The 27,265-nt window shown below is 45.0% G+C and overlaps 1 long non-coding RNA gene across 1 annotated transcript; it reads right to left on the reverse strand.

Annotated features, from left to right (window-relative positions):
- Positions 1 to 5,152: 5,152 nt before the first annotated feature.
- Positions 5,153 to 25,661, reverse strand: LOC149432227 (uncharacterized). The gene is made up of 3 exons (XR_016309170.1): positions 25,577 to 25,661; positions 6,939 to 7,007; positions 5,153 to 5,230 (listed from the first exon to the last, which is right to left on the reverse strand). It is a non-coding gene; the product is annotated as an uncharacterized LOC149432227 (long non-coding RNA).
- Between the last annotated feature and the right edge of the window lie 1,604 nt (positions 25,662 to 27,265).

Consider the following 27,265-nt stretch of genomic DNA (forward strand, 5'->3'; position numbering starts at 1 on the left):
TGCATTGGTGTGGAGTTCTGATATCCATAATAGTGGGCCCCCTGCTCAGGGTAAGTTCTCCTGGGTTGGGATGGGTGCCATCTCATATCCCTTGACCCAATGTCAGCCTGGACTGGACCTAAATTGCTTCATTGATAACAGCTGAAGCCCGTATATGGACTGACCTCACATATGACAATTTAGTGGTTGGCAGTTCATATAGCCCCCTATATTTACACAACGGTTCTCAATATGTGGTTTTTATGAGTGTGTTTAGTGTAATTCTGGTCACTCTACTGTATCTGGGCAGTTGTAACATATATCCTGTTTTAGGTCACTTCCTAAGGAAGTTTTTTTTAAATATTCGCTTCCTCTACATGTGTTTATATGTGTTGATGTATCAATTATAACATCTTGTAGATGCTCCTTTTTATATCTTCTTCCTTTGTAATTAAGGTTTCTGATGTTTTGATATTTTTTATGTACTTATGGATCCGCATTTATTCCAGTGGGCCCAAGGGGGTAATTCTGGTGCGTTATGTCAGTAGACGCATCATAATTATCATCTTTATGATGTATACATTTTATATGAATGTTATATTTTTTAATTTAAGGACCATGGAATATTTTATTATTTTGATATTTTATTATTTCGTTTTTTATATATACATTTTTTTTGGGTTTACACCTTATATGATTTACTTTATTCTTATTAGTTTTAGGGATACATATATGTACGTATAGTGGATCTCTGCTAGATGGGCGCCCGTGTTTCATGCACATGTGTCATATCACCATGGGTTACAAGGAATTATAAAATCCTGACCCCTCCCCCTTTTTTTATGTCCCAATAAACGGAGAATATATATATACAGTCCCTCCTGTGAGGCATATATTTATCATCCTTTATGCCCCAATAACCAAGAGTATATTTATGCAGTCCCTCCTGTAAGGTATACAGCTTTTAAATATCTATGGGACTGTCGCCTGACTGTTTTCCTTGCAGCGGTGAATCAGTCATTCTGGCTCCAGTCCCCTCCTTAGCATTTGAATATCTACAGGAAAATGGCGGCCGTCCCGGTTCGCGCAGGCGCACTGGTGATCGGCTGGATGTTTATATCCAACCGAGAAAATGGCGACCGGACCGTTCGCGCATGCGCAGTGGTACACGCGGCGGCCATCTTTAAGGTTCCCAAACTTCAGGAAAATGGCGCCCGCGCATGCGCAGTAGCGCCGATTGTCAGCGAGGCGGCGCTATTGCGGTTTGGCGCGATTTTTAAACATATAAAGAGGCAATCAGACGTCGGGCATGCATGGCATCACCCCTACAGTGGACGTGTATTGACACGAAACGCGTCTAGGAGGAGCCTTTGCACGCCTTGACGTTACGCCGCCGGGTCAGGAGGTCCGGCGGCCCACCCATGGTTTTTACTGGTCAGTGTATAGGATCATCTTTTTTGAAGCTGCATTTACTGGCTACAGGCTGCAGGCATGCGTTTTTGTAAATTTATATGGCTTTACGTTTCGAATAAATAATTTTAAAACATACTACACTATGAGTATTTTTACTCCTTGCACCTGGTACTGAGTTCCCATACCTCAGCCCCAGCAATTTTTAGGCTCTCTGTGTGGATCCAAGGTGCAGTGTGTTCCGACCAGGCCAGCATCGTCCCACCACCGACGGACCATCTGGGTACTAGAAAGCAGCGCCTACATGGGATTCCGGCTACATGCAATCTGTACATGCGCATTTAAATTGCGCTTCTGGTAAGCAGGCAATTTATCTATTCCTGGGATTGGATTACACCTATATGCCCTGTGATTCCCCCTGCACTGAACTGTTTATCATCTTCAACATTCCTACATCTGACAATTGTTTACACTTTTTGTCATTTGAATATTGTTTGTAGCGCTGCTCTTGTATTTATTGATGATGTGACTGCTGACAAAAGCAGCAGGATGAATTCTGAAGTGTTTCGGGAATATTATCTGCTCATATTCAGCCAAATGCTTCACAACTAATTGGACGCCGCTTCACAGTGCAGATGGACAATGACCCAAAGCATACTGCAAAAGCAACCAAAGAGTTTTTTAAGGGAAAGAAGTGGAATGTTATGCAATGGCCAAGTCAATCACCTGACCTGAATCCGATTGAGCATGCATTTCACTTGCTGAAGACAAAACTGAAGGGAAAATGCCCCAAGAACAAGCAGGAACTGAAGACAGTTGCAGTAGAGGCCTGGCAGAGCATCACCAGGGATGAAACCCAGCGTCTGGTGATGTCTATGCGTTCCAGACTTCAGGCTGTAATTGACTGCAAAGGATTTGTAACTAAGTATTAAAAAGTGAAAGTTTGATTTATGATTATTATTCTGTCCCATTACTTTTGGTCCCTTAACAAGTGGGAGGCACATATGCAACCTGTTGTAATTCCTACACCGTTCACCTGATTTGGATGTAAATACCCTCAAATTAAAGCTGACAGACTGCAGTTAAAGCACATCTTGTTCGTTTCATTTCAAAACCATTGTGGTGGAGCTAAAATGTTAGAATTGTGTCGATGTCCCAATATTTATGGACCTCACTGTGTATATAATAATATAACCACATAACCTACTTTCTGTGCATTTTGGATGCAGAAAAAAAGCAAATGAAATGCATGTAGTGTGAACTGGCCCTTAGTAAAATCATAAGAGCATATCAAGTCCTCCGTGTCTGCAAAGTTCTACTCTACCTGGCCGCTGCCCTGCCGAGCTCTGCAGACACAGAGGCCTTGATATGCTCTTATGATCTTACTAAATGTGAGTGCAGTTTTACATCTTTTTATTGCTTCTAATAAATCTACACTTGGATGGCGGCGCCCAATGTTCTTTGTTTGCTACTTGGCTGTAGCCATCTAAATACTGATGATTTGCTGACGCTCTTCTCGCACACCTCACACTTGTGGACCCTTTCGGGTTGGGTCATAGGCTTGCTTTTCCAGAACCAACCAGCCACGTGCACAATCCTCATGTGTAGTCTGGTGGATGTTCAGCTGAATGTTCTGCAAGAAAACACTTGCCACACTTTGGACACTGGAAAGGCTTCTCACCTGAGTGAATCTTCTGGTGGGCCTTCAGGTTATACGATTTGGTGAAGCTCTTCTTGCATACATCACACACATAGCTGACTTTAGTGGCCAGGAGGGGTCTTGATGGAGCAGCAGTTTCACCTCCATCAGCTTTCGATCCAGCCGGTTGTGCTGGTCCTGGCGGTGCTGTTTCAGGGTCAGTTATTTGGGAAAACGGCTGCTGTATTCTGGACATTTGTAAGCATTTTAACCCCTCGCCTACAGGGCACTTATACCCCCTTCCTGCCCAGGATCATTTCCAGCTTTTAGCGCTGTTGCACTTTGAATGACAATTGCGCGATCATGCAACACTGTATCCATATGAAATTTTTATAATTTTTTTTGTGACAGATAGAGCTTTTTTTTGGTGGTATTTAATCTCCTCTGGGTTTTTTATTTTTTCTTAAACCAAAAAACACTGAAAATTAAAAAAAAAAATGTTTTTTCTTAGTTTTTGTTATAAAATTTTGTAAATAAGTGATTTTTCTCCTTCACTGATGTGCGCTAATGAGGCTGCAGTGATGGGCACTGATAGGCTGCGATAGGTGGCACTGATGGGCATTGACAGGCATCACTAATAGGCACTGAAAGGCAGCACTGATAGGTGGCACTGACTGGCACTGATAGGCGGCACTGACTGGCATTGATAGGTGGCACTGACTGGCACTGATGGGTGACACTGAAAGGCAGCTCAGATGGGCAATGATATGTGGCATTCATGTGGCACTGAAATGTGGCACTGATGGGCACTGGCAGGTGGCATGGATGAGCACTGAGAGCTGGCACTGATGGACACTGACAGGTGGCACTGCTGGGGCTACACAGATCATCAGGGCACACTGATCATCAGTGCTCTGATGATCTGTGTACATATCCCCTCCGAGGAATGCCGATTACCGGCTCTCCTCACGAGCTGTCAGTGTGACAGCTCGTGGGGAGAGAAATGCCGATAACTGGCATTTCCCTGTTTACATGTGACAGCTGTGATTGGACACAGCTGATCACATGACCGAGCCGACATCTTCGGCTCTTTCCGTGGATTGGTGATCCGCTGTGTCCAAGGGACACAGCGCGTGCCGATCGCCGTGCTGCGTGCCCTGGGAGCCTCTCATGCGCGGTTAGAATGAGAGGACGTCATATGACGTCCTCCCAGAAAGAGAGAACTACCTTGCATCCGTCATATTACTATATGGTGGGTGGGAGGTGGTTAATCTGTGTGTAACCAGCAGTGAGATTTCAGGTAGTCACCTTCACAGAAAACCTTACCGCAGTCCTGGCAGATGAATGGCTTTGCTGTGGAGTGAACCTACGTGTGGCTCAGTAGAAAGGAATGGCTGAGAAAGGCTTTCTTGCAAATTTTGCAGGGAAATACCAAGTCAGCTCTTTGCAGATTAAAGCTTCGGAATTCACTCTCTCAATCAACATTGACTATTGTTTAATCTTGTGCTGCTAGCATTAGTAAATAGATAGGAAAGTACATTATATTTACTTATTTACATTTTTTTTACATTTCTTCAGTTACTTCCTGGTTTCCAGGCCTAGGCAAATGATGTCATACATCCCACAGGAGTTTTCAGGAGGGGAGGAGGGGTTTCTCAGCTAAGAACACCCGGTTAAGGGCAGATGGATTCCAGGGAGTAAAAGCTACACAATCATCTTCCCTTACTCAAGATGGATATGACCAGAAATGCCAGGCAGCGTTTTTCAAAGTGAATTCTTGGCAAAATAAAGCATGGAGACACGGATGGATGGGGGAGTTTGCTCTGATTATTAAAAATGAATGAAATAGCATTTTGGGCTTGTGGTGCTCAGATGCAGTGCAGTTCCACTTAAATATCATGATTCTCAAGAGCTTCAATAATGATGGAAACTGAATTTCTCTTTCCTGATAATTTCTTCTGGGATGCGCCATCATAACCATTCATTAACCCCTAGCCTACAGGGCACTGTAACCTTTCATTAAAGGAGTACCCAACCAAATGTGAATGTTTACATTCATTTTATCTGCCTGGTCACCTCATTAACATACACATGTCTTTGCTACCGTTTTGGCGAGGAGCTTTGGCGGCGATGTGTGCGCTCTCTTCATGGTTGATGTATTGTGGAGGTCACTGACTGCTTACACTTCACAGTTCATACAATCTGCGGGAAGAAATGGCTGTCAGTAACTCATTATAATTGTTCAATTTCACATGGAATGACCCTTAAATATAATGAGAAATAAAGCTGATCTCTAGGCTCTACCTATCTCCACCATACCCCTCTGACTGATCGCTGGCCCTTTTTACACATCTAAAGCCGCAGTCACATGATTCTCTCATCCTGAATCTTGCGACTAGAGAATCCAGATTACAGGAAGTGGAGTCCTTCGGGTGTCCATGTCACTGCTCGTGTGATGACGACACTTCCTATTGGTTTGTCAGTGGCGTGGTTCTCCAAAAACAAGAAGAAGTAGGAAATCAGCAAAAGGGACCTCTTGGGATCCAGGCTGGATGGCCGCATCAGCAGACTTTAATTAGCGCTCCCCCCACTCCCAGAAATGGCATCGGTGAGAGAGTGCAGGATGGGTTAGAGGGGATGAATAGTTGTCTGAAGATAGGCAAGCTTTTATTGTTTTTATCTACCTTTTATTTATGTTACAGAGGCCATGTGTGATCAGGACACACTGGGAAAATCTTTGGCAGGCTTAAGGTGAAATTTTGGGCAAGTTGAACCTGTTCTGGGCGGCTGGCACAGACATGCTAAGTGATGTACTTGTACGTCACTTAGCACATGCGCATTGGCGCACCTCTCCCTCAGGGGACACAGCGGATTGCGGATCCTGGTAACCAGCCACTATGAGACGCTGGGGTGTCAGGTGATCGCATAGCAATCACATGATCACGTCAACAAAACTGTTATCAATGAGTTTAATTCACAACAATTGTGCTTAGCATTGTAATGCTACGAATGGCCCACAGCTATCACATGGAACCTGAGCCAATCACAGCCCTTTATATGTACCATGTGATCACAATACTAAGCACATCTGTTATGAATGTAACCCATTCATGACAGTTCAAAACGTTGTTACAGTGATCATTATTGTAACAGCAATCAAAGTGTAAAAAAAAAACAAATCTCTGATCACCTCACCAGAGAAGTACAGAATCACCAGTCATATTATGGCACTGCACTGTTCTAGTGACAGTATGTAAAAGAAAAAAAATGTATTAAAAATTTCAAAATTGTGACAAAAAAATGTAAACTTTCTGTGCTTTTTACTAAAATACCTCAGACTGTCCACTTTCAAAAAAGGGGTCATTTGGGGGATATTTGTACTGTCCTGGCATTTAGGGATCAATAAATGAGAGGCCGTCAGTACATCAGGATTGAGCCATTTTCACATATATATCCCATAGTTTGTAGACACCAGAACTGTCACACAAACCAATGTACACTTATTGGGATTTGTTTTTACCAAAGACACAGCAGGATACATTTTGGCCTACAATTATGAAGAAGTTTGATTTCATTGGACAGGTTTTAGAACAGAAAGTAGAAAATATCATTTGATTTTCAAAATGGTCAATCTTTTTTTGTTTACATAACAAAAAATAAACCCAGTGGTGATCAAATACCACCAAAAGAAAGCTCTATTTGTGTGAAAGAAAAATTTAATAGATTTTATTTGGTACAGTGTTGCATGACCACACAATAACCAGTTGAAGTAGTGCAGTGCTGAAAAGCACAAAATGTCCTGGTTATGAAGGGGGTAAAACCTTATGGAGGACAAGTGGTTACAAGACGTCCATCAGACACAGTACTGAACACAATATTGGAGCTAGACATGTTTTGGAGTGTCACTCACCCAGCTCCTGGGGGTCATCTTCCTCCTTCACACCTATCAATAGGAAGTCAGAGCTGTGAGCAGGGAATTCTGGGAATAAAATGACAGTTAGAATTCAGGCTCCAATAACAAGGTGTCAGCAAGTTTCTAAAAAGGCTAAAACTGAAGTTTCATAGATGTATATTTTTCTGTCCTAGTTCCTCCCTCCTCACTTATTAACACGCTAATAACATGTTACATGAAACCTTTGTCGTTTCATTACACATCTTATTTTACATCTAGTGATGTCATCACTGCGTCTCTGTGCTTCTTCATGCAATTCAGGCAGATCATGGCTGGTGGGAGGGGCCTGCAGGGTGCTGTGCATAGCTTCCTGAAAACATCACAACACCCCGTACTCCTCTCAAGAGCCTTCCATTATCATGAAAACAGGGGGCTGGATCTTGGGAGGAGTTATGCAAATATATATATTGCCTTGATGGGTGGACATCAGTGTGGAGGAGTGGGAGTTCCCAGAAAGAATGTATTTGCATGCAGACCACTCTAGGTAATGCCCACGTGATGGTGAGCCTCCATGATTGAAAGAACTTAAAGTGGTTGTAAACCTCAGACATGACAAAGGAACAAAGCATTTCCCTCTATAGGGTGTACTTGTCTCAATCCAGAGCACTAAGGGTCATTTCTGCCTGCTGTTTCATTCCTCTACTATCAGCACCAGTCACTTCTCACAAGTTTTCCTGACACCAAGAAAAATATGGTGATGGGGAGGGACCTCCAGCAGAATGACAACCTCAGCTCTGTTCCTCAGCTCTCCTCACTGAGCTCTGCAGAGTGTAACTTCAGCTCTACGCCCCCTTTTTTGTGAACGCTCAGACAAGCTTTACCAATTGAGAACTTTGAACAGATGTAGAGAAGAGAAGACTACAGATAGTATACAGATACAGCGCGGTGATCTGTGGTGAGCTGTGTCCCTTGGAGACAACTAATCACCAATCAGGGTAAAGAGACAATGACAATGGCTTGGCTCTCTGCTTATCCCCCCCCCCCCCCCCGATTGTACCCACGTGAGATCCGGAGATGGGGCATGTGCACATCCCACGGGAGGAGGAGGGGGGGGACTGTGAACCTCCCCTGGATAGTGTGTACTCCACCCATCATTACATATCCCCCAATGTATCATCACTGCACTCCACCCAAAATTGGAAAGATTTTCAGCAGCTCCCACAAAACTGAAACCATTAAAAATGTTCATTAAACATCTCATAGATGTGGTCGCCTTCCAAAGACATTGCAAGCCATGTGGATATACAGCAAATCCATTGTGATAATCAATCACTCTACCAAAAATTCAAAACAATAAACACCTCATATATATGTGATCACCTTCAAAAGACATTGTGATCCATGTGAAAATCCAATCAAACTATCTTAATTCTCAATCGCTCCACATTAAAATGAAAAATAAATAAATAAACAAACAGCCCATTTATGTGGTCCCCTGCCAAAGACATTGCAATCCATCTAATCCATCGTGATTCTCAATAGCTCTGCCCAAAACTGAAACTATTAAAACACTCCATATATTTGGTCACCTTCAAAAGACATTGCAGTCCATGTGAATATCCAACAAACCCATCTTGATTCTCAATCGCTCCATCCAAAATTGAAAACAATAAAAAACACCCCATAAATGTGATCACCTTCCAAAGACATTGCAATATACATGAATATCCAGCAAATCTATTGTGATTCCCCATATATGTGGTTACCTTACAAAGATGTTGATTTCCTGTGAATATCCAACAAATCCATCATGATTCTCAATCACTCCACCAAAAACTGAAAATTAAAAAACACTCCATATATGTATTCGACTTCAAAAGACATTGCAATCCATGCGAGTATCCAGCGAATCCATCGTGATTCTCAATTGCTTCACCCAAAAAAAAAACCCTAATAAACACCCCACACAAGTGTCACATTGGTATAATGTCCAAACGACAAAGTGTTTCCCCAGCGGATGTTCAAGACGTGCGGCTCCACCCAATACTGAAGATATAGCTATATGTTCATCCCTCCTCTGCTGGCAGTTATTACTTCCAGGCTATGATGTGCGTCAGTTGGCTGTCACTGTGTCAATAAAGTTTTGTTGAAAAAAAATGTTTGAACTGTGCAACTGTAACTATGAGGTCATCCCAGTGCAGCAGAGGCTGTGTCAATAAAGTTTTTGTACAAAAAAGAAACTGTCACAGTGGAGCAGAGGCTAAAAATAGAAGCCAACAGAGGCAGAGTTCAGTCTACAAGTGACTGTTGTGGTGAACACATCTGATCTGAAGACCTCTGATTACTACCAATAGAAATTCTTGGTGTATTCTACCATCTGATAGCAGAAATGGTGAGAAACACCCAGCGCACTACAGGAGGGAGGGCATCTCCCAGAAGGACAAGGTTGGACTTCCTTTGGAATGGAAGACTTCACAATTGGCTGAGGTCATTCTTTACAAAGAAAGATCCAAAGGTTACCGAACCCAAGAAGACAAATGAATGGAGGGAGAATGAAGGTGAGGAGCGTCGTGGTGAAATCATTGTAAAATTTCAGTCGTGCGTCAGAAGAGGCTTGGCCCGACAGCGATACCTGGATTTTATGACAAATAAAAATCCATCTGTGAGCGCGGTCATCCAGTTCTCTCAATGCCTGAGCCCCCATGACCCCACCTTCCATATGCAGTTGCGGCTGAATCAGTTGAAGGTGGATATCACGTCTAAATGTAAAACCTTCTATGGATATAAGGAGGAGCTGAGAACCTTAGACAAAGACATCGCAGCTTTAGTAAAGGGCAATATGGCTCAACAGGATCTGCAAACCAGATTCAAAAGACTAAAGCCTAGCAATAAGGTGCAAGTTAACGAGGTCATAGCCAAGGATAGACAGGAGGATCAGGAGGCCAGGAAGAGAAGACAGAGGCTGGAGTCCTATGAACACCTCTTCTACTATCTGCAGACGGATCCAGCTTACCTGACCAGACTCATGGACCAGCTGACGTACGATCAGGATATTCTAACATTTACGGACAGACTGCTCTTCCATCTCTATGACCACGGCCACAATCCACGCGCAGAGTACTATTTCATCAAACTGATGGAATTTGCTCTTTGTAAGGAAGTGGAGAACAAAATCCATGTCATTCAGGACATATTGGAGGGGAAATCAAAGATTTTAAAGCTAATCATCTATTTTTACACCCAAGAAGCAAAGTACATTCCCCTAGTCATGGCGCTGGTTCCAGCAATACTGACGACATACAGCATTGAATATACACTGCCCACCTATCCAGAGAAGCCTGCAGACCAGCCTTCCATTCCAGCAAGGAAAAGACTACAAGGAAGATCCACCAATGGTCACAAAACTGAAAAGATTGCTGTATATGACGTCACAAACGAATTCCTACAGGCCATACTCTCAGCTGTGGACAGGATTCCTTATGGGCTCAGACACCTTACAAAAGTCCTACAACAATCTTTGCTAAAAAAGTTTCCGGAGGTCGGTGAAGATTTAGTGTTGAAGACTGTCGGCTATTTCTTCTCTCAGTACCTCCAGCCAGCCATAGAGAGGCCAGATCTATTTGACATTATTTCAAGAGAGAAGTATTTAGATTCAACCCTGAGGAAGAATCTCATGCTTATGTCTTCAATCACCCGCCTGACCATGCAATTCCTTTCTGTTGAAACACTTCTTGGACCTGGAGCAGACGACTACATCAGCATCACCTCCCCAAAGCTCAGGGGATTCTTCAGCAAACTTCTGAACACTCCAGATCCAGAGGACAACTTCAGCTTTTCCAAGTATGCCGACTTTATAGAGACTCCTGTGATAAACATGCCTGCGGAGGACATCCTCTACACACATTCTCTGCTTTCTGAATACAAGAATGTTGTATTTTGCGACCTCGGACATTGGCCAATCACAGACATTGTGCACCAAGTATACAAGGATATTGGACCCGTCCCTCTCCTTAAGGATCTTGTGGACACTCAGGCAGCTGTGTATGATGACACAAAGAAAATTCCTACAATCTCGTTATGTTTAAGCAGAAAATCTTCTCCACTGAAAGATTTGGATATTGAAATGGAGAAAGCTAAGGTTTCCACCATAAAACTAGTCCTGGAACTAATGGGTAAAAAGCCTGAAGAGAAACTCCTAGAGATTCTGACACCTACCTCGCCAGCACAGGAAAAGGATCAGGATACGGCAATAGGAGGCAGAACTTCCAACAGTACTGAAGGTGCACATAAAGAGGAAAAATCCCGTTCAACTAAAGACCGTGACACCTCCCGGGAATGTCAAAAACACCTTCTGGCTGCAAACCTGCAGACTTTACACAAAGCCGGGTACTTCACAGAGGCAAGAAGCCACACCCAGGTCATCAACCTAATTATGGAAGAAATCAAAAGGAAAGAGAAACTGCTAGAGAAAAGAAAATCTGAGATAAGAATTAACCAGCAGGCATTAGCTGATCTGGAGGAGACGTGTGCATTACTGGAGGACTCCATAGACATGCACAAGAAGTATAAGAAAAGCTGTATGGACATCCTGCTCTCTGAAGAGTCAGGCATTGATGGAGAGATCCACAAGATCTATTTTACACAAGATGAGACTACATACACTGCCAAAGACCTATTTAAGAAAGGGGTCATAGTGAACACACGAGGGGAAATCAGGCAAATGAAAAGAGATGTCATTTGTGTAAAAGCTGTTGATGATCACTTCCAAGTCAGATTAGGCAACAAACGTCAAGACCTCGGAATTGTCAACTTGCTGCATGCTCATCACAGCGATCATCCAACCATGAAGATTTTCCATTATGACATCGATGTGGGAATGTTTCTGTATGAGATTTGCAGCAATCGTTAGAGAAGGTTAACAGCCGCTTAAAGCTGAAGTTTCCTTTTTCAGGGGGAAATGGCTGGTTTAATCTGGCCGAATGCTGGCTGAATACCAAAAACCGAACACATCTGAGGTGGAGGCGAGAATCCCCCCTCTGCGCTATTCTGACAACAGAGATTCCTGATTGGCTGCAGCATTGATTGAAACAAATTTTTCAAACAAGCCCATTCGACATGGCCATATCTAAGAGGGTGCTGGAGTGGGCTGCACCCCCCATCCCCCAATCCGGCCTTCCGATGGACATTGTGTTTGGCCCACTGAGCTCTTCTCCCCATCCCCAAACTCAGGGCCAGGCCAAGGGGAGGCAGCCTGGCGCATTGAACAGCTAAATAAAAGTCTCAACAGAAGGAACAACAGCGGCAGAGAGCCAGGAGGTGTGGGCTGTGCTCTCTCCACAGTGCTCCTCCATACAGCAGATAACATTTCGGTGTCAGGAATTGAGCTGGGCAGGGTTGGGGTAATCTGGGTTAAGATGGGGGTTGTGGAGGGGATTTAGAATAGGTGGGGAATTTGTGATGGGAGGGGGGATTTGGGGGGTGAGGATCTGTAATGGGAGGGGGGATTTGGGGGGTGAGGATCTGTAATGGGAGGGGGGATATGGGGGGTGAGGATTTGTGCTAGGAGGGGGGTTGGGTAGGGGAACTGGACTGGGGAGGGGATCTGTGCTGGGGGGGACACATACATGCGTTTTTAGTGGATTTTTGGCAGAGTTTTGTGTAGGGTGTTAAGGAGACACCCGATGGCATCTAACAACCAGTGACTCATCCCTGCCCTGCTTATTAAGCTGACAGCTGACTGACACCTGAATGTAAACGAAGGAGATGGATGTTAAAGCCCTTTATGCCCTAGTAACCCACATATGTGGCAGCAAAAAGCGGGACTTTGCAGCATAAGAGTTGCTGGGGGGCAATGTTTATGCGCCAAAAACAGCTCTTGGTCCAAAACAAGCAATCGGTAGCCGGCGGGACCGGTTTCCATTTATGTGACCATTGTGAAAGCCAATCACAGTGGTCACGTAATCGCCGACCGTTCCCACCCTTCGAGCGTTAAGAACTTTTAAAGGGGACAAAAAGTTGGGCTGGAAGAGGTTAACCAAAAAATAAAAAAACAGAGGAGTTCCTACACAATTCTTACCTGCTATGAATTTTAAGTGATTCAACATAAAAAAAAAAAAAAAAAGAAAAACCCATACCAGGTAACTTGCCCTCAACACTGGGGTGCCTTGGCAAAGCACCTTGTCCCGTGTTGTTGAGGCCTCTTCCCCACAACCCTGGCTCAGTGGGTGTAGGGGGCCTATGGGTGGGGGGCTTGTCGGACTTTGGAATATCCCTTTAACAATATGGGGGAACTAGATACCACCTCCATGTGAATGAGTAAGGGGTACAAAGCACCCCTTTCCACAAAAAAAGAATGCGCCCAAATAAAAACATCCCTTGGGTCTTTGTTACAAGGACATAGGCAGTCCCTGCCACCTAGCATCCATCTTTGCTAGTTGCAGTACTCCTTCGCAGCTCGGATACAGATGGGGCTTTCTGTTTTACCCTGGACAGCCCAAGTATTGCAGAAAGTGTTTTATTCATGGCCAGATCAGAGCAGAATGTCAGAGCGCAATACTGTGATAAATGAACCTTCACCTTGGGAAACAGCAGCTCCGTACCATCAAGCTGCAGTCTACCCAGTCTTCATGGAGGAGAGCATCATGCCCTTTGCTGCGGTTAATGGGCCTTAAAAAAATATCTTAAAAACATATCATTTAAAAAAAAAAAAAAACAGTTTTGAGCCTACCTCTGAGGCAGCCGGTTGTACCAGTGAAATCAGTCAGAAAAAGGCCTATTTCACACCTAGAGGTCTCTCAGGGACTTTGACCTTGATGCTGTTATGATAATTACCAACAATCCTACCTTTGCTCTGCCTTGATAACTTGGGACTGTCCATACTTCAGGACTTGCTCACCAATATGCCTTCTGTTTCACAAAGATATGACTACTTGGCCTGTGTATGAGCCAGACCTTTCTTGATGTATGAGGGAGGTTATGTGTCGTCCTCTGGATGGTGCCCTTGGCTCTTCGGGTACCGGAGGGAGGTGAAGACTTCACCATTCATATATGTTTGTTATGTAACTTTCTTCCTCCTCTGGACTACATCAGGTCTAATTATCTATCTGGGGACTTTGATGGATACCCTATAAGAGATTAATTTGTCTACTCACACAGTGCAGTCATTCACAATGAGCTGTGCCATCATGTCAGCTCTACAACAGAAGTGGACCAACAGCTCAGTGATAGTCTGGGACAAGGCCATTGTCTCCATAGAGACACAACGTATGCTCATCAGTAAAATGGATCAAGAAGATGGTTCCGTTATTCACAATGAGCTGGGGGGGGGGGGTGGAGTGGTGTTAGTGGAAGGCTCTCTTGGGTGGGGGGGGGGAGGCAAGGGTGTTGGTCACTGTCAGAATCGCTGCGGGGGAGGAATGTCTGGGGGAAGGTCTGATTTTTGTGTTGCCTAGGGCAGCAAAAAACCTAAATACACCACTGGCCAAGTGCCCAGGTTGTCTGCAGTGCGGGGATGGAATGAGGAGCTCTGTTGAGTGCTCTGCCAGAAGTGACCTTATCCTCTTCTCTGCTAACCCCTGTCCTCTTACCTGCTAACTCCCTGTACCCTGCCGTGCTGACCCCAGTACCCTGCCGTGCTGACCCCTGTACCCTGCCTTACTGACCCTTGTCTTCTGCCCCCATAGCCCTTGTTCTCTGCTCTGCTGACCCCTGTCCTCTGCCCTACTGACTCTTGTACACTGCCCTGCTGATTCATCAGAGTTTACAATGGCACATAGTCAGTACAGGGAGAAAGGAGTGCAGCTGGTATGAAAGTACAACCTGTGATTGACCCCAAAGAGCTCTTTCACACAGACAGTAGTAAAAACGAGCATCTGAGTAGCAGTTTTACCGCCCCCACCTGCCAACCCAAATGCTAACACAACAGCCTGACAAGGCTGTACACATACTGAAAGTGTAGCTGCCGCCTTGCTCAGAGGGACACAGCCTGGGAGATGGAAGGGGTGGGACGGATGACTGAAAAAGGGACTGTGCCAGCAAGTCTGGGACAAGTGACAAGTATTTCTATTCAGCGCAACAGCACTGCACTTTTGGAAAAGGTACCAGTGCTACTTTGCTGCTGTTGTTGCTCTTTTTTGGCCGAAGAGATTTACACAGAAAATGCACCAAAAATGTATTTAAAATGCACATACGTACGAGTTTTGTGTAGGTGTTTAAAGAGGCACCTGCTGGCATCCTTACATCCCCGCCCGGCTCATTTAGCTGTCAGCTGGCTGACAGATGAATGTAAACAAAGGAGAAGGGTCATTTAACCCCTTTGCGCCCTAGTAACCAATATTTGCGGCGGCAAAAAGCTGGGCTTTAACAAATATGAGCTGCCGGGTGGGCAATGTTTCTGCGCCAAAAACAGCTCTCGGTCCTGTGAAAACATCGGTAGCCGGCGGGACCGGCTTCCGTTTATGTGATCATTGTGACAGCCAATCCAACCAATCACAATGGTCACATGATCGTTGACCCTTGTAGGACCTCTTCTTCATAACACTGGCCCGGTGGTTACAAGGGGCCTATGGGTGGGGGGCATATTGGAATCTGGAATATCTATTTAACAATATGTGAATAAGGGATACAAAGTACCTCTATTAATCCACGAAAAAAAAGAATGTGCCCAAGAAGTAAAAACACCCCTTGGGTCTTTGTTACAAGGACATAGACGGTTCCTGCCACCTAGCAGCCATCTTTGCTAGTTGCAGTACCCCTTCACAGCTTGGATACAGATGGGGCGGTTTTCCCCTGGACAGCACCAGGCATTGCAGAAAGTGTTTTATTCATGGCCAGATCAGCGCAGAATGTGAGTCAGGGAAGTAATGCTGGTTTTGTGGTACAACGAGACATGGCCACTGAGTACAGGGAATGGAAGGTCTGTCATATATACAAGAAAGTGGGACACTTAGCCAAGCAGTGTATTGAGGATCTACTGCCAAGGAGAGCTCTGTGGATATCCTGATCGGTTCCGGATGGGAGGTGCACAACATAACTTACAAAATTCCTGCTAAATCTAAAAGATAAAACTGTATTGAGCTATTAAATAAAGCTCTGTATGTGAATGAGGTCTTGGGGCTCATTCACATGGGTGCTGTGGCTTGTACAGTGTCAGACTTTATTTCGGTGCTGTTGTAGGATAGGCAGTGGATGGGGGAGGGGGAAGTAGATGTGTTTTGGTTATATGAGAGGTGGGATATGGAAAGGAAGGAGAAGGGAGAGGGGTGCCTGTTTATTTTTATTGGATATGTTTTTATGGGAGTTTTATACCAATATGACCATATCTATAATGATCCCATGAACATTGCTCTTGTATGAGTTACTCTGGAAGTACACTGCATCTGAGCACCGCAGACTGAAAAAGTGATTTACTTCATTTTTCATATTCAAAGCAAACTCCCCCATCCATCCATGTCTCCAGGTTTAATTTTATTGAGAAATCAAATTGAAAAACACCAGCTAGCATTTCTGGCCGTGGCCATCTGGAGTGAGGGCAGATGATTCACATAGCATTCACTTCCTGGAATCCATCTACCCTCAGCTTAGGCAAGTAGGCAGGAGGGTGTGCTTAGCTGAGAAAACCCCTCCTTCCCTCCTGAAGACTCCTGGGATGGATGACATTTGTCAAGGCAAAACAAAACAGGAAATAACTGAAGAAATGTAAAAAAATAAAAAAAGTTTGAATCATTCTATCCTCCTAGTAAATCTATTTACTAATGCTAGCAGCACAAGGATTACAAATAGTCAATGATGATTAGGAGAGTGAAGTTCTGCTTTAGGTCTAAGAACGTTGAATGGTCAGTTGTTTTAATTTGAACAGTATGGAAACAATCTGCGTCCCGACCGCCCTATAACTGAAATACTACTACAGGGCGACACGGGTGCTCAAAATCACGTATATATATATATATATATATATATATATATATATACACGTGATTTTGCATTTCCGGGGGAAGGGGCACGCACGCGCCCTACCCGCGCCGCCATTTGCGGCCATCAATCACTGGATGTCTGCCAGTGATTGCCAAGCATCTCCGAAGGGGAGGAGAACTGTTTGTAAACAAAACAGTTCTGCTGTCAGCTCGAGCACACTGCTTTGGATGGCTGTGCAGAGCACAGCCATCCAAAGCAGTGTCCTTACAGCGAAGCACAGGGACAGAGCACTTAATGAAACAGCACACAGTTAATTATCCCTTGGATCGCCCCTCATGTTAACCCCTTCCTGCCCAGTGCCATTCGTACAGTGTCATTGCTTTGTTCAGCACTGATCACTGTATTGATGTCACTGGGGATGTCAGTGACACCAAGTCAATTCCCCCCCAGTGTCAGAATGCCTACTGCAGTCCCGCTATAAGTCGCTGATCGCCGCCATTACTAGTAAAAATTAAAGAAAAAAATCCCAGCATATATACCACCATTTGTAATGTCAACAATATTGTTTTATTTCTCAAAATTGTCGGCATTTTTTATAGCGCAAAAATAAAAACCGCACAATGATCAAATACCACTAAAAGAAAGATCTATTCGTTGGAAGAAAAGGACGTAAATTTAATTTGGGTGCAGCATTGCGTGACTGCGCAACTGTAAGTTAAAGTAACGCAGTGCCATAACACAAAAAATGGCCTGGTCAGTAAGGGGGGTAAATTCTCAGGAGGGAGATTGGTTAAAGAAAAAAAAAACAAAAAACACTTTAGCCCTTAGGGGTATCCCTGCTGGCCAGCTAAAGATGTTGAGAGCCACTTCAATCTATCTGAGCCTTTTGGGCCTTATGGGATACCCTCTGCCATATTTCTTATTATCCACAGATGTCCCTTACCTGCATTGGCAGTATTTTCGGGAAGGTGACCTAACCCTGTAAAACAACTGGCTATTGCTTCTTTTTCTGTCACACCAAATATTCATTTCATTTAGTTTATATTAATTTTGAATAAACAATCTATACAATGCACACAGAATCAAAACTAAATTATTCATCATTTTTTTCTAAAGCATCCTCCCTTCACACATTACCTAGTAGTTGTGGCTGAGCGGTTAAGGCGATGGATTCTAAATCCATTGGGATTTCCCCACGCAGGTTCGAATCCTGCCAACTACCATCTGTAGCTTTGGAAACAGTACACACACTGGGTCCATCAGTGCTCTGTAGGTCAATGTTCCAGTTCTGCTGGTTGATGACTCTTGCCAGGATAAAGTGCTGCACTTGACAGCCTAAACCTTTAGCACGGTTCTGTAGCTCCTACAGTCCCTTGACGGAGATGAAGCTCTGTGTCCATTGAGGTCTTGGCTGGTTTGTAGGGTCTAAATGACCTGCAGAGTTCCCTGAGACTCAGATAAAGACTTGGCCGGGTCAGTAGGTGACATTTACAAGTACCCAGCTGGTCACAATCCAAGCCATGGGGTACATCATAGGACTGGGAAAGCATTTGGAAGACTTTTTATTTTTACTTTGAGGCTACAATGTAGTTCATACGTGGACTAGGTTTTGTCCTCTGTAATTACTTCCCATCTGATGTACAGTCCATACATAGACGTCCTGATGGGAAGTGATTAAGAGCTGCAGCCATGATCTTGGTACCATTTCTATGAAAGATTTGGAGAACTCTGGGATGAAGCACAAAAACAAGTTCAACTACACGCACCAACAAACGGTAGTCATGGTCAGTGACAGGGGGTATAATCCTTGCCGCAGCATGTGTATACCCCATCTGCTCCCTCAATGGTTAATACAGGTAGCAGTAAAGGGCAGCAAAAGTGTAGAACAGCCACATTTTTACCATCCCAAACTACTAGTCTAAACAAGTCCTAACAGTGGGAGCTGTTTAACCGCTTCCCATCCGCCCTATAGAAGATATACTGCTACAGGGCGGCACTCGGTGTGCAAAATCACATATATACATATATATATATATATATATATATATATATATATATATATATATATATATATATATATATATATACACACACACACACACACACACACATATATACATACATATATACATACATACACACACATACACACACACACACACATATATGCATACATATATACATACATACACACACATACACACGTGATTTTGCATGTTCAGGTAGGGGGCACGCGAGCAAAGCCGGGTAATGCAAAAAATGGCCTGGTCAGGAAAAGGGGTAAATTCTCTGGAGGACAAGTGGTTAAAGAGGGACGATTAAACAGAACATCAGTTTCGTTGATGTACACTTACATTGCACGTCTATGTCACAGTCCTCGCACCCACAAAGTACTTCTAATTACTGTACCACAAGTCTCACACAATCACACAAACCTCTGGATAAAGGATCATCCTAATACAATTACTTTTTCCAATTATGTATGCTTTTCTCTGCACAAAAAGGTAACACATGTCTGACTGAGTCTATTTTAAAGGAGAAGTACAGACAAAGCTGCTGAAAGCCTGAGCCAGCCGCTGCCTCCCCCATCACAGCGCAGAGCTCCAGTGAGCACTGGAGGGGCAGAGCAACAAGTGGAAATAGTCACTGCTCTCTGCTCAGAGTGGCTCGGAGAACTGAGCGATAAGCAATGTTTGATCACTCAGTTCTTACCGTTAGAGCCAGCGGGGGACAGATGAAGAAAGTATGCATTAAAAAAAAAAATATTTAGTGGGGGGAAAAAAGGAAGGAGAAAATACGGGGGGGAAGAAGATGAAGAGGAGAGAGAGGAGGGGAAAGAGAGTGGGAGGTGTACGGGGGAAGATGGGTAAAAAGGGGGAAGGTAGCTTACCCAAGTAGAGACACAAGTCTAGGAGGATCTAAGGGGGTCTTCCATTAAGCTGCTGGAAGAGGGAGCTCAGGCAGAAGAGGAACCTGACCTCCTGTTGCTGAACCTGGCTTGTGACCCGTTTATCCTTTTGCCTGCTGATCTGTACCGTCTGCCTTTGCTGTTACCGACCTGGCCTGTCTGATTACGTTACACACTACCTCTTCACATCTGGCTCTCACTTGTACCTACCACTGGCAAATCCACCTCTACCACAGCTGGTTGAACTCGGGGGTCGCGACCTGGTCTCAGGCTGCTTCAAGTCCATCCCCACCATCAGGGGCTCTGGTGAAACAGCAGACTAAGGCTTAGATTCCACGCCCTGAGGGATTCCGGCCTGTGGGTCGCTAGAGGCTACCGCCAGTCGGTCCTTAACAACACCCCAGTGACAGCAGAGATTCTGCCCCAGACGACCTCAGGGACTCTGGGAAACAACAAAGCTTACTACCCATCTTTTCCGATCCAACATCTGCCCGCCTCCTGATCTAACGTCTGCCCGCCTCCCGATCCTCATGAGAGTAATCCAGCTCAAATCCAGAAACGACTGAGACACTACCAACTCCGCAACATCACCTCCCCCAAGACAGCACCTCTCCCCCTCCGAAACACAACCTCCAAGGACAGAACTCCACCCTGCTTCTCCCCCCCCCCCCCCAGAGACACAACCTCCCCACCAGCAGAATATAATGATCACAACCCCAGATGAATCCGCGTGGCTTGCGGAGTAACACATAGGGGAAGGGCTATGATGTCACTACACACCCGAGGACGGCGAGTATACTATGTGTGGGGCGCACACAGTTGTCTGCAGTTGATTTTTAAACAAAGCGGTTTCTTATCTAATGTGAGTGCATTTGGGCAATAAAGCATTTTAGTCCTTAAAAAGATAAGGCCCTATGTCTGCACTTTTTTCTTACTGAGGAGCATCTAAGGAGGAGATAAAGAGCAGGAGAAGGAGTGAAAGATCCCTGCGGGGATGGTGGCAAGGAGGATAAGAGCATTAGGAAGTAATTAACCACTTCCAGTCCGGACACTTTCACCCCCTTCCTGTCCAGGGCAATTTTCAGCTTTCAGAGCTATCACACTTTGAATGACAATTGCGCGGTCATGCAACACTGTACCCATATGAATTTTTTACCATTTTTTTGAGACAGATAAAGCTTTATTTTGGTGGTATTTATTCACCGCTGGGATTTTTATTTTTTTTACTATGTAAATGAAAAAGTCTAAAAATTTTGAAAAAAGTTTTTTTTTTTATAAAATTTTGCAAATAAATAATATTTCATCATAAATCTTGGCCAAAATTTATTCCGTTATTTTTTTAGTAAAAAAAAAAAAATCCAAATTAGTTTATAACCAAAAATTATAATTTTTAAACATTTTCTTTTACATTTTTATTTTATTTTTTTTATATTATTTTTATTTTTATTTTTTTTTACATACTGTCACCCTAGCAGTACAGTATCACCATGGTGACACTGTACTACTTGTGGGGGTGATGAAGATTTTTTCTTTTTTTTACACTGATTGCTTTTACACCCATATAGGATGTAAAAGCAATCATTTCTCTTTGTCTCTGTCTGCATTCTTGTAGTCATTGAGAAGTACTGAGTGAGCTGTGATTGGTCACAGCTTGTCACATGGTACAAGGCTGTTGTGAATAGCCTTGTACCATGTGACCTCTGTGATCATTCACAGATTTCACACGTAGTAAGCAATGTCACAAGTGACATCTTGCTTACTACTTTGCATGTGATCACTGATTGGCCAATCAGTGATCACATGATCGGGACCTCATACAGAGGTCCCGTCCGACGATCGGTGTTCCACTGTGTCCGGAGGACACAGCGGGCACCGGATCGAGGTGGTGCACGCTCCTAGGGAGCGCGCACAGCTAGAAAAGGCGGGTGTTGTTTATGAACGGCAACCCGCCCCTGGACTGCCACCGCCCTGCCGTTTATAAACAGCAGGCGATCGGCAAGAGGTTAAGGGATACCCACCACTCTTCACATGGTGCAACAGAATTTTAAAAAGTTCCATATGTGAACAAAAAGCGAAGTACGCCTGTTACAGGCTGAAAAGGAGGGGGGCGCATAACCTAATCACAATAAGAAGTCACTGGGAATTGCAATTACCTTTTTTTGATCACTTTTTGGGATTACTTTTCTACCAATAGTGACTTTTTTTTATTTTTTATTCACTTGAACAATTGTTTTTTTTGGATCACATTATATTTTGGGACTATCACTATTAAGTTGGTACCAGAGACTTTACAGTATGTTTTTATTATTATTACTTTTTCATTTTATTGATTTGTTTGTTATTTGCTCCAAATGATATATTCTGATAGTTGCAGAATTACTATATGGGTAATAATTGATAATAATTAGGAGCGGGACATTTATTGAAAAATAGATCACTGCTGTGATGTCATGTGAAAAAATCCAACAGGCTGGTTGTACTGAAATAGATGGATGGATGGATGGATGGATCAGCTACAGTACAACCAGCCTGTCCATAGATGGATCCCAGCTCCGCCCTTCCCTGCTGAACCTGACAAGATAAGTCCCATCTACTGTATAGAGAGGATCCGCCCCACATACAATGACTCCGCCCCACATACAATGACCCTCCTCCTACACATACAATGACCCCACCCTCCACATACAATGACCCTCCCTCTTCACATACAATGCCCCCCCTGCATAAAATGACCCTGCCCCTGGATAAACAATGACCTTTCCCCTCACATATAATAATCCCCCCACTCACAATGACCCCCCATATTCAATAACCCTCCTCCTCACATACAATGACCCCCCATATACAATGACCCCCCCCATATACAATTACCCCCTCTCGCATACATTGACTCCTCTCCATGTACAATGCCCCCCAGCATACAATAACCCCCCTCCACATACCATGATCCCCCCTTGCATACAATGACACACCCCTCCATATACAATGACCTTCCCCCCATATACAATGACCCCACACACAAACTATGCCCTCCCTCTCATATACAATGACCCCCCCCCCCATATAAAATTACTCTTCCCACACTCATACAATGACCACTCCATATACAACTACCCCCTCTCACATACAATGACCTCCTTCCACATACAATGCCCCCCCGCATACAATCACCCTCCCCACGCATACATTGACACACACCCCCATATACAATGACTCGCCCCTCCCATTTACAATGACCCCCCACACACGTAAAATGACCTCCCCCCATATACGACTCCTCACACACTCATACAATGACCCCCCCCCCCCCATCTACAGTTACCCCCTCTCGCATACTATGAACCCCCTCCACATACAATTGCCCCCCACGCACACAATCACCCCCCCTTTGCATACAATGAAACACCCCTCCACATACAATGACCACGCTATAAATAATGACTCCTCCCACACTCATACAATGACCCTCCCCACACACACACACACACATACACATACAATGACCCCCCCCCCCATACAATAAACCCCCTCCCTCACATACAATGACCCCTCCCCATATACAATAACACCCCTTCCCCATAAAATGACCCCCCGTATACAAGGACCCCCCAAACACATACAACACCCCCTCCACATATATAATGACTCCTCCCACACACATACAACGACACTTCCCCATATACAATAACATCCCCTCAATATATAATGACCTTCCCCCTCACATACAATGACCCCCCCAAATACAATGACCCTCCCCCTCACATATAATCCCTCCCCATATACAATAACACCCCCCTCCATATACAATGCCCCTCACCCTCACATACAATGACCCCCCCTCCATTTATCACACCCCCCACACACACATACAATGACCCCCCTCCACATATGACACACTCCACACACAATGACCCCCCCTCCAGATATGACACCACACACACAATGCCCCCCCCACATATGACACCACACACACAAACACAATGACCCCCCCCCCACATACAATGACCCCCCCTCCACATATGACACACCCCACACACATACAATGACCTCCCCCTCCACATGACACACCCCACACACATACAATGACACCCCCCCTCCACATATGACACACCCCACACACACATACAATGACACCCCCCCTCCACATATGACACACCCGACACACATACAATGACCCCCTTTCCACATATGACACACCCCACACACACAATGACCCCCCCCTCCACATATGACACACCCCAAACACATACAATGACCCCCCCTCCACATATGACACCACACACACAATGATCCCCCACATATGACACACCCCACACACATACAATGACACCCCTCCACATATGACACACCCCACACACATACAATGACCCCCCCTCCACATATGACACACCCCACACACATACAATGACCCCCCCTCCACATATGACACACCCCACACACATACAATGACCCCCCCTCCACATATGACACACCCCACACACACAATGACCCCCCCCATATGACACACCCCACACACACAATGACCCCCCCCCATATGACACACCCCACACACACAATGACCCCTCCCTCCTCATATGACACACCCCACACACATACAATGACCCCCCCTCCACATATGACACACCCCACACACATACAATGACACCCCACACATACAATGACCCCCCTCCACATATGACACACCCCGCACACATACAATGACACCCCTCCACATACAATAACACCCGACACACATACAATGACCCCCCCTCCACATGACACACCCCACACACATACAATGATCCCCCCCTCCACATATGACACACCCCACACACACACAATGACCCCCCCTCCACATATGACACACCCCACACACACAATGACCCCCCCCTCATATGACACACCCCACACACACAATGACCCCCCCCCTCCACATATGACACACCCCACACACACACAATGACACCCCACACACATATGACACACCCCACACACATACAATGACCCCCCCTCCACATATGACACACCCCACACACATACAATGACCCCCCCTCCACATATGACACACCCCACACACATACAATGACCCCCCCTCCACATATGACACACCCCACACACATACAATGACCCCCCCCTCCACATATGACACACCCCACACACACAATGACCCCCCCCTCATATGACACACCCCACACACACAATGACCCCCCCCCTCCACATATGACACACCCCACACACACACAATGACACCCCACACACATATGACACACCCCACACACATACAATGACCCCCCCCTCCACATATGACACACCCCACACACATACAATGACCCCCCCTCCACATATGACACACCCCACACACAATATGACCCCCCCATATGACACACCCCACACACATGCAATGACCCCCCCCCTCCACATATGACACACCCCACACACACACACACACAATAACCACCCCCGCCACATATGACACACCCCACACTCACACAATGACCCCCCCCCCTCCATATATGACACACCCCACACACATACAATGACCCCCCCTCCACATATGACACACCCTCCACATATGACACACCCCACACACACAATGACCCCCCCATATGACACCCCCCACATACAACTATTATCATTAATAAAGGAAAGCAATACACCTTAATGCAAGAGGGTGCGGAGGGCCCTACTACTGGGAGCTGACACTCTAATAGATGACCCCCCAATATACAATCACCCCCCCCATATACAATCAACCCCTTCACATACAATGACTCCCCCTCTATATACAATCACCCTCCATATAAAAGCACGCCACCATACATAAAAAAAAAGCCCGCCATCACCATAGTAACATTACCTCAGAAGTCCTCCGGGCCCAGTGCTGTACAGCAAGAAGAGGGGTCCTTCTATAGGTGTCCGTTATTTGCCTACCGGCTGTGCGCGGGACTGCGGGCTGTGGGCGGGACTGCGGGCCGTGGGCGGGGACTACCAGCTGTGGGCGTAAACACAGAATAAATACAGAAAATAAAAAAGAAATCATAACAGAATGTGTGTGCGGGGACACTTTGCTCTTTTCCTGTCTATATAGTAACACTCCCTGCAAATTCTGGAGGAAAATTTTCTTTATATACCATTCTGTATACCGTCACCTCCCAGTATATACCATTCTATGTACCGTCACCTCCCAGTATATACCATTCTATACACCGTCACCTCCCAGTATATACCATTCTATACACCGTCACCTCCCAGTATATACCATTCTATACACCGTCACCTCCCAGTATATACCATTCTATACACCGTCACCTCCCAGTATATACCATTCTATACACCGTCACCTCCCAGTATATACCATTCTATACACCGTCACCTCCCAGTATATACCATTCTATATACCGTCACCTCCCAGTATATACCATTCTATGTACCGTCACCTCCCAGTATATACCATTCTGTATACCGTCACCTCCCAGTATATACCATTCTATACACCGTCACCTCCCAGTATATACCATTCTGTACACCGTCACCTCCCAGTATATACCATTCTGTACACCGTCACCTTCCAGTATATACCATTCTGTACACCGTCACCTCCAGTATATACCATTCTATGTACCGTCACCTCCCAGTATATACCATTCTGTACACCGTCACCTTCCAGTATATACCATTCTGTATACCGTCACCTCCCAGTATATACCATTCTGTATACCATCACCTCCCAGTATATACCATTCTGTATACCGTCACCTCCCAGTATATACCATTCTATGTACCGTCACCTCCCAGTATATACCATTCTGTACACCGTCACCTTCCAGTATATACCATTCTGTATACCGTCACCTCCCAGTATATACCATTCTGTATACCACCACCTCCCAGTATATACCATTCTGTATACCGTCACCTCCCAGTATATACCATTCTATACACCGTCACCTCCCAGTATATACCATTCTGTATACCGTCACCTCCCAGTATATACCATTCTGTATACCGTCACCTCCCAGTATATACCATTCTATACACCGTCACCTCCCAGTATATACCATTCTATACACCGTCACCTCCCAGTATATACCATTCTGTATACCGTCACCTCCCAGTATATACCATTCTGCATACCGTCACCTCCCAGTATATACCATTCTGTATACCGTCACCTCCCAGTATATACCATTCTGCATACCGTCACCTCCCAGTATATACCATTCTATGTACCGTCACCTCCCAGTATATACCATTCTGTGTACCGTCACCTCCCAGTATATACCATTCTGCATACCGTCACCTCCCAGTATATACCATTCTATACACCGTCACCTCCCAGTATATACCATTCTATACACCGTCACCTCCCAGTATATACCATTCTATACACCGTCACCTCCCAGTATATACCATTCTATACACCGTCACCTCCCAGTATATACCATTCTATACACCGTCACCTCCCAGTATATACCATTCTGTATACCGTCACCTCCCAGTATATACCATTCTGTATACCGTCACCTCCCAGTATATACCATTCTAT

Source organism: Staurois parvus, unplaced genomic scaffold, assembly GCF_062004578.1.
Source record: "Staurois parvus isolate SC_StPar_1 unplaced genomic scaffold, SC_StPar_1.0 ptg002181l, whole genome shotgun sequence".
Lineage (NCBI taxonomy): Eukaryota > Metazoa > Chordata > Amphibia > Anura > Ranidae > Staurois > Staurois parvus.